This window comes from Dufourea novaeangliae, unplaced genomic scaffold (assembly GCF_001272555.1).
Source record: "Dufourea novaeangliae isolate 0120121106 unplaced genomic scaffold, ASM127255v1 scaffold443, whole genome shotgun sequence".
Lineage (NCBI taxonomy): Eukaryota > Metazoa > Arthropoda > Insecta > Hymenoptera > Halictidae > Dufourea > Dufourea novaeangliae.
In genome coordinates, this window is record NW_015374322.1 from 283,586 (window position 1) to 298,907 (window position 15,322).

The window sequence follows — 15,322 nt, forward strand, 5'->3', positions numbered from 1 at the left end:
ATAGTGGCTGCATCGCTATTCCCTTGAATTAAAGTGGGCCTGAATTAAAATCGAGTTAAGGAAGTATATTTGCATATTACTAGATTATAATATACAGGGTGTCCCACTTAACACAAGCACCTTCAATATCTCACTTGTTTCTGAAGATACAAAAAAATGTGAGGGGAATGTATTACTTGGTTAGAAGGAACAAATAGTATGATAAGCAAACATTTTTCTCAATGTCATATTTTTCGAAATTTCAAGGTCATCGATGTTTTTTTTAAATGTGGTTACATATTTTAACAGTATTGCTTCTAGTGTTCACATCTAGGAGAATTGATTTAAATGATAAAATAACTACGATAGAAGGATTCGTGCAAAAATGTGTCGAAGTTGATGGACATCGCTTTGAGAATTTGTTAAAATAAATTTTCTGCAAATCAAAAGCAAGTAAGATATTTTAGGTGCTCGCGTTAGGTGAGAAAAAAAAGACAATCCCCTATAAGCTATTGGTGTCAAATTAATTTAGAAATTTCAATAAGACAAAATGTAATTAAGAGTCAAACATTGACGTCGAGTCAAATTGAGCTGAACAGTTCATGAATGTTAATCCGTGCAAGAAGTAATTTTACTTTTAAATGCACTGTCGCTCAAAATTAACTGGACGTTGGACAGATGTGTAGTAGCAGCACGTACATGATACAAAAATGTGTAAATTAATTATTAAAAATAGAGATTTGAGGCTTTCACGACCTGGCAGCGTATAGTTCTTGCTGTTGAAGTTTTCAGGTGTAAAACGTGTCCTTGTGAAATTATTTACCCCGCGTTTCGCAAGCATTGCAGCTAGCTTCATCAAGGGATCGAATGACACACATTATAATGAAAGGGGTTAAGAACTGTCTCAATGACTCCGAAATATCGAAGTTCGTGGTTTTGAAGGTAAATGTTTTCTTATCAGGATTGTTCGTTTCTCCGGAGCAAATGATTTTGTTTCCCATATTATCGAATGCAGTAGAGATAACTTAAAGTTAATTATACTTAAGCTGGTAATTTGTATCTTTTGTGGAAATACAAACAGACTTCTTGAAGTGAGATGTAAAATATCTTATGAAATATTCATTTTTTATTGAATAGATATTAATAACGTTTATATAGATATATACCTCTAATTAGAATACACAGGTTCCTATTAAAAACAATGTTTACATTGCATTGTTATAGATTAATTGAAATTATATCGCAGTAAGGCAATTCTTAAATTATTATAAAGTATTCGAGTACATTTTATACAGAATTAATCTATTTTCGCTTTGGTATGTCAGTATAGAAAAGGAATTAAAGTTATTGATACGTTAAAATTCTTAATGCAAAAAGTAAAATTCTGTTTAATATTGATTCTTATACATTTCTGTCTGAAACTGTAAATTCACATAAACATCTGCAAAATATTCATAATCTACGTTGAGAGAAACTCAAATTCCGAAGTCCATTGTATAAACCCAGTGATTTTATTACGTTAAAAAATTCCTATGGATTAAACGACCGACTAAGCGTATCTATTACCAGAAATATGATGAAACTATAATCTCTGATAAATGATAGATGCTTGATGTTTATCAGGCGTCATACGAAGCATCGTTGTTTATTTTCAAACAAAGAAAACTAATGAAATCCTATAATTCGTTCGAAATAAAGAACAAAATTGAATTTAAAATTACACGGAATGTGTAAGATTACTTCAGGTGTGCACTATAGCTTTAAAAACAATGTTAACAATACTGTTACACATACTAAAAGTATTTTTTGAATGAATTATCATTTACAAAATTGTTTAGTATTGACTCCACACTTTATTCTCTATGGTGTCTTTTAAATATTTTTCTCCGAATATTATTAAATAAACTTGAACAGAATTCGATTGTTAGTGTTTTTCTTCCGAATATTTCCCTTCTTTATTTTAATTATATGTCAATCTGACTAGTTCGATTCATATTTCTCCTTTTGATGAGGAAGGAAACAAGAGGATATGCGGTTAAAATTCATTAATCCACGATTACACACAAAATACCGATGCAGTTGCGAGTAAGCTATCGTTTCCAGGAACTTCTAGAACTGATTAGATAGTAACTAGAGGAGCATAACCTACCTCTGAATCGTCACACATTGAATAAAAAATTGATCCAACTAATACAGAGCTACAGTTTGAGATTGAGGTAGTGTAGAGCACGCGATTCATAGTCGAGAAAATGGCTGAATTCTGCGTTTATTATTTCACACTCGTAAACGTTTTCGGTTTTATATTTCGATCAAATACATCGGAAATACAAACTATGTACAATTACGTTTAGTTTAAGTAATAGAATAAAATTTCTACTTGCCTTGTCATTTTCATTATAATTACTTCATACTATTTTATTTCCGTACTTGATATATATTATTTATAGTTTTTACCTAAAAATATTATTTTAATATTGTCGCGCTATATTTAGTGTGTGTAACGAATTATAGTAATTACATTTCAAAAATGAACATTCTTCTCACTAAATTATATGTTGCTTAAAACATTAGATGTTACTTTCTTCATACGATCTGTCCCTATCAATTTTCATACGGCTTTATATTAAGTAATATTATTTTTATATAAATTTTAAATACAATTTGATAAGTTTTATTTCAGGCATGTTTATAAAAATAATAGGGTTTAACCAAATCTTTTGTGACTCGAGTTATATTCTGGTTTTCCTCCTAATAAAAATAGACTAAATCGCATGCTCGATTAAACTGACATACTTCAATTTTGTATTTTAACTGAATCAGGTGGGAAATGAACAAGTTTTTAATTTCGTGCAGTTTGTATACATGAGTCGAAATGCTCAAGGTTCACTACAATTTGCATCAATTAAACTTTAATTTTCGCCGCCCTATGAAAACATGATGAAATTCTACATATACATATATTTCACAATTACAGCACAATAAATACCGTGTTAGACTGCAGTGTTTAAACGATTATAACTTATCTCGAAAAGCAAATTGTTAATCGAAGATCCGTCTGCATCTACACACTCTTACCGACAAAATGCTTCTTGATCCCATCTCTATCAGTTTTTAAATGGCTGACGAAATTTATCAACGATTTGAAGATCGAGGACAACATTCATTATGCAACAATTTAATATTTCACTTAGCCCCTTCACGGTCGAATTAATTCTAAAGTCTAAAAAAAATATGTTTTTACATGCTTTACTCTATTTAGGTTCAAATACGATTAAAATAATTTTTTTTAACTTCTCATTTTTATTTCTATAAACAATTAATGTGCAGAATTATGCACATCTATTTTTTATGGCTATATACTGACACTTTGATAGTGCACAAGAAAACAATTTATATAATGTATTTTAAATATTACTTAATATAAATAGTATAAAAATATTGTAATTTAAATATTATTTATACAATGTAAAGACTGGATGATTACTATAAGCACCTAAATCTCAGGTCCTTTTTTTTTGTACACCCTGTAATTAAACTTTAAGATCCTGATTTAGGTCAAATGAGCCCGAACACTGCACGAGGGTTAAACAAACTGCAGGAATCTGTTCCCACTCTGTCATTTTTCGATCACCGATTTTAACCCCGTAAGACGTTAATTCATCCTGTGCATCCCTATACATATACAGGGACGATACACCAAGAAACAGAACAGTAAGGAATCCCATTTGTGAACAGGACTGTTCGAAGAGGGAAGCTAGGTACATAGTAGGTGATTCAAACACCTGCTACGACGTCCCATGGCGCTGTCGAGGACCCCATAGACCGGTCCCAGGCCACCCCTCCTACCTCCCCATGCTTCTCTATTTCTTCAACGTGCTGCTCGAAACTCGTTCCTCGATAACATAAGCGGATCATTAATGACCTCATTCAATGCACCGAGCATCGACCGTGTCTTCCACTCAGAACCATAAATAAGTCACTTGGAGATTTTTGGAAAGTTTCTTAAAGTTGCGTAAGCTTTTCTTTTTTTTTATAGAATTAAACGGAATGCAACAAGAATTATAACGGTAAGGATACCTAGAAACATTTATGAAATAGCTCGGTTGCGTTCGTGCGGAACAAATATTGTTAGGGCAGCAATTTTCAGATTATCGTACGGACGACTTTCATTTTATCCGACATTCGATACATAGAGGTATCATAGCATTTAATAAATGAAATTGAAGTATTCTATGCACTATCGGTGAAAGGAATTGGATCGGATTTTGCAGTTAACGGAAGAATGAAACGTTATTTTGTAATAAAAGATATAGTACACCGTTTATGTTTTCTTTTTCAATTGATTAAATATTTGTTGAATAATATGTTCCATCGTTAATTGTATTTTTACAAAAATTTTAGTCTTAATATTCTTCTAGTCAGTAGTGTATGATATGAGTAGACTATGGATAGTTATGTAGATTTATGCAGAAACTTTATTAATGTATTTATTTTATTGCATATTGTGATGAGTAAAATCTGTTCATGGAAATTTGACGTTTTTATATTACACTAGGAGTGAAAGATTAAGCGTCTAAAAAATGAAGAAGTGAAAAATTTTGTTTAACATATCGTTAATAAATTATTGACTTGTTTATTGAAGCTTAAGTTTGATAACTTCTGAACTGTTTAAAAATTGAAAAAGTTCAGAAGTTGTACTGAAATTTTTTTCAATTTACACTTTTCTGTGTATTAAGGTGGATCGGTAAGATAATATACATAAAAAATTTTTCTTTACGCCAAATGTACTGTTCATGACTATAACGAAAAAATAATCGACTTGCAATTAGCAATCGTATACAAATTTCTCATGAAGAAAACGTATAATTTTGTAGTGGTTAAACTTAAAATTAATTGTAAAGGTAGTCATTATAAGTAGCTGAAACTGTAACATTTTCAATTTTAAACGCCTAAGAAAATTGTTGCGATACTGATATTCTCAACGCGAAACATTCACTTCAATACAAATTTTTGGACTCTGAGCAACAATATTGGCAGTGGAGCAAATCGCAATATAAACTAACCAAAAATGCTTGAATTTTGTTGATAACTATGTCAAATAACTAGTAAATTGTTAGTAATAAAAATAGTGTTCACACTTCTTGACAAATAGATACCTATCCCTTTTCATTGATCTATTTTTCAACTAATCATCTGTTACTGCATAAAAATATTTTGAAGGTTGACTTGGTATTAAAGAAAATTCTGAATTTTAATGTACAAAGAATAATACGAAGCACAAAAAGTATTAGGCGTAAAGCATTGGTTTGAAAAGAATTTATTCAAATATTTTTACGTATAGCATGATCGAGATTAAACTTTGTAGAATTAAAACGTACGGAAAGATACATTTGAATTATTATCAGTATATATTAATAGAATTGATTTAATGCAAATGATACGTGAGATTAAAAACAGTCATCAAATAAATGCACAACATTAAATCGATATAAAAAAATGCACACGAGTTGACATACAAGACGTATTACGTAATATAAACTAGACTGCGGTTTTTCTGCATCACTAGCACACACAAGCGTGTAAACCACAACAAAAAATCTTGATCGTAGTTTAAGGAAACTTTTACATTATTCCTGACACAGTGAAATCCCTAATAAAAACAAACCGTTTCTTTCTGCTTCTCTACATTATTTTAAAAAAACCTGATTTTTCGTGAACGTCCACGATCCAAGCAAATCATTCCTAAATTCTCATAAAATAACATAATTCACTACATACTCTAAGCTCCACCTCATTTTTACTACACTAAAATTCCTAATAAAAGAATTTCTATTTTTTCTGTTTCTTTAAATTATTTCAGAAAAACCTAACTTTTCGTAAACGTCCATAATTGAAGCATAAAATTCCTAAATTCTCATAAAATAATATGAATTACGTGATCTTTAAGCTCTGTCTCGTTTTTACAACATTAAAATTCCTAATAAAAAATTTCTACTTTTTCTGCTTGTCTAAATTATATCAGAATAACCTGAATTTTCATAAAATAACATAAATTGCTAGATATTCCAACAAAATCTCCGATTCGTGATGTACGGTATTATTTTTAACACAGTAAAATTCCTAATAAAAAAGATGTTCTATTTCTTCTATAAAATATTTTACAAAATCCTGAATTTTTGTTAACGACGACGATCCAAGCAAAACATTCCTAAATTCTCGTAAAGTATCACGAATCATAGACACTTTAAGTTCCGTTTTGAATAGTGAAACTGTGGGGTTACGTGCGCGGTATTATTTTAAACGCAGTAAAATTCCTAATAAAAAGAATTGTCTATATTTTCTGTAAAATATTTCACAAAATCTTGAAGTTCCATTAACGACCATGATTAAAGCGAAAGATTCCTAAATTCTCATAAAATAACACAAATCACTAGACACTTTAAGTTCCGTTTTGAATAGTGAAAATGTGGGGTTACGTGCGCGGTATTATTTTTTAACACAGTAAAATTCCTAATAAAAAGAATTGTCTATTTTTTCTGTAAAATATTTCACAAAATCCTGAAGTTTCATTAACGACCATGATCAAAGCGAAAGATTCCTAAATTCTCATAAAATAACACAAATCGCTAGACACTCTAAGTTTCGTTTCGTGATTGAGTAGCAAAAATATGGTATTACGTTCACGGTGTTTGCTTTACAGTCGTCCATTATTTGCAGCGCAATAATGTGTTGTTGCAACAACCGAGCGCATGCTGTCCGAATGCATCGCGGTCATCAAGTGTGTCGCGAGCATGCAACGACGTGTATGTGTATATACGTTGGCGTTTTCTTGGACGCGTTCGAGTCCGGTGACTTTCAGAAACGCTCGTAAAACACTCGCGTATAATTTTCCTCCGTCTTGGATCGCATACTTACCGAGAGGGAAGAAAGGATACGGTCTGGCATAACTGTGTCCGCATCCGCGTATTTATAGTCGGCCTACGTGCAGATTTGACGAATTATATTTCGAGACACGGCTTTGATCTCGTTCCCTATAAATAGGAGCGGGGCGGTGCTCTTAATTGCAACGATGCCACCTAACACGTTCATTAGTAAGCTATTAGATTCATACGGCCCCGTTTTAGGATCCTATTTTATTTGCAATTTGTTACTGTTAACCCACTCACTTCAACTTTTTGGTATCTGTACAAAAATTTTGTTTCCTAAAATCAAGAAACAATAGTCATTTTAAGATTATGTAACTCGTTTTCTTAACCATCATTCATCCCTTGTGTGAATTTGACACATTTTTCTTTTAAGGAATTTTGTTATTCTATCATGTGTAGGTAAATTTAGCTGTGGCTGCATGACTATTATTTTTAAAAAATTTGAAAATTTAATTATTTATGTCTGTGTTATACTAATTTATTATTAATGCGTTAATTTAATATCGAGGGACATGATACGTTGGGAAAATGAGGGAAGGATGAAGGTTAAATATGTTTTTTAATTTTTTTTATAAAGAATATGTTTGCTCAAGATAAATAACGGCACTAGTAGTCACAGTAACATCGCGTTTCTAATGTTTGACTGTCATTTAAAGAAGGCTCGTACTGCCGAACGTCAAGAAATGTTCCAAATACTTTCACTAAAGTGATGAAGTAGGCGTCCACTATACCTACTGGAGAAATGTAGTTAGTGGGCTAACAATAAAAGAATGTTTTCTGGTTTCGGTATATGGTACATTTATATGTACACTATTTCAAAGTTTATATTTGAATAATTTTTAAATGAAGGAGGCTACATTGGGAAATTTTTTTTAAAGTCCTTCCATCAAACCGGATTTTATGATAAAAGATTTTTAAAATTACCACCGTTATTGGCAATCACATGACTAATTCGTGCTTCAAATGAATCTAGAACACGATGAATGACTTCTCCTTTCAGGTTAACCCTCGGAAAGCAGACATTTTTGATGTGGGAATACACGGTAGTACTTGGGTCTAGATGAACCCTTAATCTTGTGTCCTTAGATCTGTTTTGGAACGAATTTCATAAAAAGTTTTATTATATAACGTTAACACAAACAACTGTACCTTTTAGTCAGTTTCTGTAAGCTGGAATGGTGCGCGATGTTTCTGAAATCCTGGGTCAACATAGACCCAGACTCCGTCGTCCAAGGGTTAATTGATGATACACGCCGATTTTAATGCAACTTTGTAGAAATGCTCATTAGATCTGCCTAAGAATCTAACCGTAATTCGTTCGTGCCGATTTTTTACTTTAAGGGAGAAATCAACCCTTTTATCCGAGCCTGTCTATATACATAGATATTCAATAGACAAAATTTTTACTTTCAAGATCAAATTTCGAATAAAATAATTTGTAATTTTATATGCAAAAGTTTACTCTGTATAATTGACTAAAACTTCTCTCAGTTCTTGTCTTCCACCTCATAAATCAACTTTCTTTTACATGACAATAATCAAATATTCGAACATGTCTCGAATTTCAATGCACAGCTTTTTATTTGCTTTTAATTGAAGATTTAACGCCACAATAATTTGTAACTACTGTTAGTTTTCGTGTTATTTGATTGATTTTTCGAGAAGGTTTCCAGTTTTAAACGAACCGAAGCAGCAGCACTGGGATGGCAAAATAAACCTGCGTAAAGTAAAATAAATGAACCGGAGCGCTGATAATTCGAGCCTCAGGCTGTGTGCAGGAACGATCGAATAAAAAGTAAAGCTAAAATATTAGAATATTATTCGAACGTCCAGGAATCATTCGATTATGCCACAATCTAAATTTAATAAACTAACATTGTGTAATAAATAGTCATTCTTACACTAATCACTCAATTATTTCAGTATCGAACTTGATTGATTCAAGAATTCCGGATTTCACTAAATTATTGATCTATGCATGTTAGTATTATCTCCCGTTGTGATTTATATTCCGTATTTTAAAAAAGAATTCTCATTAAACTGTTAATTTTGGACCATTTTATGCTTAAAGGTAAAATAGTAGGGTCCACAAATTGTTCAGTAAATGCACATGTTTTTCCAATGAATATTAGTCTCTTTCATTAAAATAAACGAAAAATAAAGAATAATGGAACAACGATGATTAATAATTACTATAATTAATTATAATGAAAGAGGAAGCACATGTTTAACTGGAGTGTAGATTTTGTGCATTTGTAATTATTAGGCTGCGGATTTTATGCATTTATAGCTCATAGAGCTCTGTGAAATACAACAAAAGACAAAACATTCATCGGATCCAATGAGTTTTCTATTTTGGTCCGAACCCAATAAGATACTTAAGAGGAAAAATAAATTTCTACATTTGCGCCTGTCTTCATAAATTACTTTAGATAATGTTATTTTGCATAAAAATCCGCAGTCTATTAATTATATGTATATTATAATCAAGAACCATTTGTAGTCTGTTACAACCCTCAATTGACACTAATTTCTGCGTGGTTTAAGTGTCTCCGCATTGGTTCATAAAAATTTATATACGCATAAATATCCACTGTCTAGGAATAGTTAACAATAGTATACACTGTTTTAATCTGGCATATATTGAAAAAACGCTAGCGAAAAAGGATTAAAGACGCCAACCTGTGTAATCTTTTCCACCGCTTTGTCCACCCGATATGAAATCACTTTTAATTCTTCATTTTAAGTATCTGCAAATCATATGGAAACTATGAAAAATGTCTGAAAAATGCATCTAATGCATGCAAGTATTATTTTATTCATATTCTTTTACACAAGAAATTGTTCTAACGTATGTTCACTGACAATGTCGATATGACTCAATATGAATCCAGCATTGTCTCCCTCTGTTCCTATTGGAAACAACTGGCCCATTGTTTAATGGTTAATAATGTAATACAGATCTGAAGTCTTCATTATCATACAAACATTCGCCTCATTTGGTTACATTTGATTACCAATTCTCAACGTCAAATCTCAAACTAATGGATTTATGGAACTGATATATATGTTGTATCTTGTTATTTTGAAGTCGAAAATATCGCTGTTAAACCGACCCATTTTTAAAAATTAATTTGTAGATTCAGTACTTAAATTTCTCGACCGAAAACGTTAAGATCTACAATACTATCAGTGAAATTATGGATCCTTGTTGACATAATTTAAATATTAACCGACGACAGAATTTGGCGCACTTTAAAGGGTTAAAGAACATCCTCTGTCATCTTATACATCCATAGAAAGCTTCTCTCACAAGAAATCTAAAACAGTGATCCCTCGATGAATGCACAGGAACAACGGCGTTATTCCCACTACTGGGGGGCTCCCTTTCTAGAACCAATCAAAAACAGAGCAAACAGATGCTAAGGAGAGGCTCGACTTCGTGCAAGAAAAAAATTTATGTGGGACTAAAAACCTTTCCGACTTGCCACGAATGCTCCGAAGTGGGCCCGAGTTCGTCGCACTCATCGAGATATTGGTGTAGCTTCACGTTGACCGTTTGCACATCGATCAATTATGTATAAGAGTTAATTGTAAATCCAATCCACGTCCTGTACCTGGCCCAAAAAAGGTGCTACCTCACAAAGCTAAGAGGTGTCTATAATATAATCATTCCGTGGCTGAACGGACATTAAACAATGTCATTAAGGCAGAGTCCTAACATACAAAAAGAAACGACATCCGAAAGTCAACCGAGTGTGAATATTTATAGAGGGCCTGAAATGTGGTCACGTTCGTGACAAGCCGGTCAAACAAGGCACAACGAGATTTGTATGCCGCCGCGTGGCTTCCTTCTTCGATTCTGCTCGGCCGAGAGAGCATCTTTTACGGTGAAGCTGCCGGAATTTATATGGAAGTCGACGTCGTCGCTTGTAAATAATCTACCCTCTAACGTACGAGATTAACCGGCGATAATTGGACTATCGTCGACGACGATCGTATACCTGGCCGGGATTATTTATCGACTCGCGTATATACACTAGCGCTCGTAAGTATCGGGACACCTGGTCTGTACGAAGAAAATCTGATGCTTCCTAAAAATTAGATACGAGGCTCGTTCAATAAGTAAACAGATAAACATCTGGTGTTTTAATATGGGTTTATTCAATGAATCTCCACAATTTACGTACCTATTATTTTTTTTCAATAATTCCCTGCTACGATTATACAGGGTGTCCCATTTGAATCAATCCCCTGGAATATCTCTGAAGCTATTTGTAATACCGGAAAGTGTTTCGAACAAAAGTTGAATGGTATCGAGGAGGACATAATTTTATGTCAATAGCGTTTTTGTAGGTGGAGGCGTAGAGGACATGTGAAGGTCAACTTTATTTCTTTAAATGGAACCATATATATTTTAATGCATTCATCGATGCAGCTCGTCATTCCCTGTGAAAATTTATTAACCTATTTATACCGAGAATCCATTAGTTTAGGAGATATTTTAATTAAAAAATTGACGCAGTGGTACTATGTAGTGAATCTGATACGATGTTCACCGTCATGAAGTTGGATGTTCACAAGTACGTCCGTAGACGTCGCATGTAATTTTCAAATTAAAATATCTCTTAAACTAATGGTTTCTCGACGTAAATAGGTTAGCAATTTTTTACAGGAAATGGCGAACTGCATCTATCAATGCATTAAAAAATATATGGTTCAATTTAAAAACATAAAGTTGACCTTCATATGTCCTCTACGCCTCCACCTACAAACAAACTATTGACCTCAAATTATGCCCCTTCTATACCATTCAACTTTTGTTTAAAACACTTTCCGATATCAGAAATAATTTCAGAGATATTCGGCGATATAGATTTAAATGGGACACTATATACATATACTCGTTCCATCGCTGTACTAGTTTTTTTATGCCAGCAGCAAAAAATTCTTCGTCTTGAATTTTAAGCCAGTTTTAGACATTTATTTTCACTTCTTCGTTGCTGTAAAATTTGACGTGGTACATAAATAACACTTGTTCGGCCATTTTTCAATTTATCAAACCACTTGTAAAAATTTACACGAATCATACGGCTTCTACTGTATTGGTTTTACAACCTCAATAACTAGAAATCTTATCACTGAACGCTGTTCTTCAAAAATGCATTTTTCAAGATGATTTGTCATTGTTGAACGAGTGATAGAAGTTATTTATACTAAAATAGTTGTCAAACGGCTGTTTTAAATTGAGAACAGTGATACTAAGTTATAATTCTGAAAGTATCATACATCTTATCTAGATATTTTTCGAAATAGATTTCTTTGTCTCTTTACCACTAGAACAACCAGCATTGAATGTATACTAAATTAAATTGTATAATACAGTAATATACAGAATATATAAGACAATCTAGCGTAATATACCATAAAATAAAATCTGTAGCAAATTAAAAACCAACATAAATTCCGTCAAAAGCACCACTATAATTTCAGTAATGGTAAAATAATAAATTTCTAATCCGTCATTTTGTCTGGTTTGGTAGTTCTAGTGTCAAATATTAAATGACCCACGTATTTCAGGTCACACTTATTACTTCATAGTAACATAAACATTGTCCATTCTACTTTAGTATCCCTTAAACAATATTTGTTTCAGGGATTCAGCAATTTTGTAATGCTTTGTAACATTTCTGCATATTCGATAAGTGTCCCAATACTAATGAGCGCACCAGTCTCTCAAATCGTGCCAAAACGACATCAAATGAAAAAAATGCTGAAAAACAAACAATGAAAAATATAAATAAAATATGTTAAGATTACATCCTATGGCTACAAAATCAGGTACAATTTATGTAACTTGCGACCAACGTACGTTAGCTGATAATAATCTAACAATACATTTTGTATTTTTTTATTTTTCCAAAAGTAGGTTTCTTCTAGAATATTTTATATTCGTTTATGTACCTATATATTACATTTATTATAAAGGTTAAATGGATATTTGTAAATCAATTTATCATGTTCCCTAAATCGTACCCCTAGAAGGTTTCATAAATTATACCGATACAATTATATGTTACGTAATTCTAAACTATTACATAACATAAGAAAAACGTTAAAAAGCACACATTTATATTAAATGGAAATTTATTTGTTATTAATAACATATAATTCAATGTCCGATATGAATTGATATTTATCTGATAATATTAATATAAATATGTTATTTCTTAATTATTGTATGTTGGATGTTCCTTTATTTGTTCTTAACAAATGGTTAAACATCTAATTTAAGTGTCTTAAACATCAAGCTATAATGTCCGATATTAACTTCTGTACAAATGATTGCCAAATAGGAAATATAACATAAAATATAACCCTGGATTACTAAACTATCATGTGACTTACGTCATTACTAATCATTCGTAAAAATTACGACTAAAAGAAGACACGTAATACTTTAGAAAAATATTTTTTTTATTGAGATAGAAACGTACGTTATAAGTATTTTCAACAACCGCACTTAAAAATAATGAAAAATTAAGACAGTAATTGTTCAACACAACTTGAACACACGTTGACAACATTGGCAAGTCGTCGCTCTAGTTCTTAATTGTTCTATCTCCACTAGTTTTTAAACTGACAAAACTGAGTTTAATGTCTAGGAAGTTTAATGTTATAGAAGCGAGAAAGTAATGAAATAATCAAACACACTATAATATCATCTACTGAATAGCCATTTATTACAATATTTAACAAAATTTTATCAGCATAAATTTTTAATTGTTGTACGTATTCGAAGATACAACCATTCGGAAAAAAAAACTTTCAAACTTACGGAGTTAGGACTGAAAAGATTATTTGTTCTTTTCTCGGTTGTATTTTCTTTATATTATGGTGACTTTGTATTCTTTGAACCAATGAGACGCACGTAGAATGATTAACTAAATTATTTGAAAAGTGCAGTTAGAACGATTAAGAACTTGGGCGACAAAGTGCCAATTTAAGATGATAAAATCGTAATTTTTAAGATGATTTAATAACAATAATCTAGTGGTACGATATAGGCAACTCTCCCTTATATACGTGCTACTAGGCTGCATCGAGAACCATGAAACACGTTCGTCTATTACCCTGATCCTCACAGAACATCCCCTAATGCCCGTGGGTCTGAAAATAACTGCCTAGCACAACTAGTGACGACACCAGTGTGTCCAATGTGGGCCCACTGGGTCGAATCGACCGGCTTATAAACGATTAATCCACGGACGCGACCGTAATGTGGGTGTTTATCTCTTTGGAATGTTTTCTCTTTCACTTTCACTTCTCTGGGTGTTTTGTTTTTTGTCGTGCGTGTGTTTAAGACTGCATGAACTTTGTTGATTTTTTTAGTAGATTCCGGATCTTTATGCAAAATTCACAGTTTTAGGTGCTAATGCAGTTACTCACTGGTCCATCCTATACCTATAACGTATTTTGAATGTTCATAACACGTATGACTGTGCAGATTGTAATGATCTCAGGTAGCTATAACTGTGTACAACTCAGTGTAACTTTGAAGTAACGTACCAATTTGACCATTATAAGCAATTATTAAGTCATTTGATAGTTACAACATGGCTGCAAATGTATCATTGCCCAGTGTGACCTTAAAGTCACAAACCTATTTGGGAAAAAAACTAAGTCCATCAAAATTGAAAATTTAAGTTCCATGTGTTCAACTGGTCAGTAGTAAACACTGTATACGGATAAAAAAAAATTTTGAACAGTGAAAATCAATTTGAGTATTGAGAGTTACAAGAATGTTTGTTTTGTTAGTACTTTAAATAAACATTTCGATAATACTTTTAGTAATAACAGTTCTAAATTGTTATTCTTTCAAACATTTCATTAACATGCATTGACTTCTATTATAAAAATAAGAAAGAAAAGAAAAATATAAGATTGGTCAAAAAAGTTTCGATATATGTACCTCGTATAAAATTATTCTACTCCCAATCATGTGAAAATAATGATGACAATGCCATCGTTTTATATAATTTTTTATTGTCTGGCTGAAGTAATGATATATTTAAAAATCATTAGTTTTCGAATAAATTGAATTTAAATATTATGGTTGGAGAAAAAAAATCGTCAAATATGTCTCCAGAATAATTCTTTTCGAGACGTATGGAAACTTTTTTAATCGTAATTTGCATTCATAGAGACAAGACAAAGAAAGGTTTCTGAATAGACACACTCTTCTAAAAGTTACAAGAATGTGTCATAAAAAGTACATTAGAAGGGGTAATTTGTAACGTTACTGCCAGGAGTGGCCTACAGTAGCCAAGTCATTTATTTTAATTCTCCCCTCTGAAACACTTTATGGTCGACTAATAGATTTACAAGAGTAGATTTAAGCTTTTCTATTTTACAAG